The sequence below is a fragment of the Myotis davidii genome, unplaced genomic scaffold (assembly GCF_000327345.1).
Source record: "Myotis davidii unplaced genomic scaffold, ASM32734v1 scaffold436, whole genome shotgun sequence".
NCBI lineage: Eukaryota > Metazoa > Chordata > Mammalia > Chiroptera > Vespertilionidae > Myotis > Myotis davidii.
The window spans coordinates 769,004-771,913 of NW_006292604.1; positions in this window are offsets into that span (position 1 = coordinate 769,004).

Genomic DNA, 2,910 nt, shown 5'->3' on the forward strand with positions numbered 1-2,910 from the left:
TGGCTCCCTGGTGGGCCCTTGGGAATCTTGATATCTGGGCACAACACTGATGAGTTATGATGTAGTTTATAAGAGCAAGAGAAGAGTAGCTTGAAGAACTGAAAGGACATAAGATAGGGAATACTGAGAGGAGGAGCCTGGGGTTGGGGTTGGGACATCATGTAAGTTCTGCATATATTAATTTGGAATACTGTTCAGGCAGTTGTATATGTGATGTACCTATACATAGAAGGCAAAGTGGAAGTAATCCTTATGAAGATATTTAAAGCTCTGAACTCTATGAGATTATTAAGTGGGTGAGGAATCCAGAGAAGAGAAGAGTCTGCAGACTGAGCCCTGGGTGGTCCAGTGTTAAGAGGTCAGAGATACGAGGAGGAACGAGCCTAAGAGGAGATGCAGCAGCCAGCGGAGAAGCTGGAAATCCAAGCGTGTGGCTCAGCAAATGTCAAGGAAGAGAGTGGCTGCAGATGCATGTTAGACTTTTTAATTTCACCCTCCACACCTCAATGTCTCATCTTGTCCATTGAGTTATTTCTCTATGCTAAATTCTGGATCATCTCCTTAGAGGCAATACAGCAGAATAGTTGGTAGAGTCGATCACAGTGACAAGCAGACTGGCTCTAACAAATCCCAGCAAGAATATACTAATGAACACACTTATAAAATTAACAAACAACAGAAAATAAAATAGCAAGTATTTCAATAGCGCGTGTATGCTTAGTAAGCACATGATAAGCATCAGGTCACTGATTTTCTATTCACACATTTCTAATCTGCTGGATGTTCTGTAGTTTTTAGTGTATAAGTCTTACACCTCTTTTGTTAAATTTATTTCTAAATATCTTAATCTTTTTGATGATGTTATAAATGGAATTGTTTTCTTGATTTCATTTTGGAATTGTTCATTGCTAGTGTAAAGAAATACAATTGATTTCTTAACCATTTGACTGCTAAGGAGTGCTATCGCGATCTTCTTATTTAAAACAAATTTATGTAAACAATTGGTATTTTTAATTTTTGTTATTGCAAAGCAATACAAGTGAGTTTATTGTATAAAAAGTGTTTTACATTTTTTCCCATGCACGCGCAATTAGTGCCGCAGTTTTGGCATATGTCCGAAAAAATACATCAGCAGCCAAACGGTTAAGACACACAGCGCTAAGGGGAGCAAACATATTAAGAACAGTATGCTATATACGCCAGGTCCCTTGAAACATATGCTGTGCAGATGTTTCTTTCCTGAAGCGACTGTGTCAAGCAGCAAGGATGGGCCGGCTTCCGGCACTAATCAATGGTTTAACTTGTTGGGTGTTTTATTTCACTGGCAATTTTTCACTTCTGAAACTCATGTTTAGTTCTTTTCCAAATATTCATATTCTTACTTTGCTTTTTATTCCTATAGTTTCAATCGTATACGACGTTTTTAAATCATTTTAAATGTCCATTTTTGTAATGCCCACCAGTTTGTTATGACCTAAAGCTCTGATGTTCTGTTCCCCTGGCTTGTCATGGCTGTGACTGTCTTACAGGGGTATTTTTGTGTCAGTGTTTTATAACTTTGCATTTGTAAACTTGCCCTCCCAGGGTTTTACCTATAAGGATCTTGTGGCCAAAGGGATTTTGCACTTGCTTCTTCCTAGTCCCCTAAGCTTATCATTGCCTTCTGAGCCAACACCTATTTTGTAATGTGGGTTCTTAGGTTTTTCCACTTAGGTAGACATACTATCTTGAAATTCAGAACAATGAACTCGACTCTAGTGGATTTTGGTTCCATTTATATTAACCGAATGGTTCTGGAAACCCTATACTATCTTCATCATCCTTACATGCAATGAGGCAAACTTTCTCTGTGCTCCTTTCACTGTGAATAGAGTCTGTGAAGGTCTCAGCTCCACAGGGACTCTCAGTGCTTAATCCTCCCAAAGGTTATAAAAGAACAACTAAGATCTGTGTGCAGCCCCAGGGCCAGGTCATTTTCTTACATTCGGTGTTGAAGTTCTATTTTGTTTTATTTGTGGGGATTTCACTTTCTTCCTTGGGAAAATTCAGAATGCCTCTTAAATTTTATTCCACATTTCTAGCAGGTTAGGTTTTAGTCTGTCTTCAATCCACAAGACCGACCTCTATTTATTTTGTCACATTACCAAAGCCAGAGGTACTCTGCATAGATTTTCAGAACTGGGATTCTATATCAAGATTATCTAAGAAAACTGACCAGAAGTACATTCAAACTACGGGTGGATCTTCAAATATGTGGATTTGAGAAGCATGCATTTGTGTATGCCCTTAGGAAAGGCCAATGTGAAATCTTTTTCTACCCTTGCAAGCAGGTATTTCTGAACCCTAGTGCAAAGCTTTTCATTTTGCTTATAGGACATGGGGTAGATGAAACAGAAATGGGTATCATCTGAATAAAAGAACTAATTTGGTCTTGCTATTTTGTAGAGTAAAACAACTACTAAGACTAGTTTTAGTTTCCTTGTATTCTTATTTTAAAGCAGTTGTGACATTATGACTCCCTCAAAGTTATATAAAGTTTCACAAATTTGATTAAGCTGTGAAGAAGGAACTGAGACAAATCTAATTGGATTTTGCTTTATCAATCACCCTGGAACTCTGCTTATATCGAGTTTCCAATTCAAATATCAAACAAAGATAATTTGCTACCAAAAAGAAACTGTCTTTGACTCAACATTAAGAAGATCCATGTAATTCACTATGCTATTTGCCTGTTTAGGAAACCGAAAAATGTGCTTGCAGAACAACAAATATTGTTATAGCGCTGTCGGTTCCATTTTAACATGGTTAATGTTCAAGTGCAATAGAAACAGGAATCAGCACAGGAATATGATTTGGTTTGCGATAAATGAAGTCTTTGTTTTGAGCAACCATATTGTATTTGATATGACA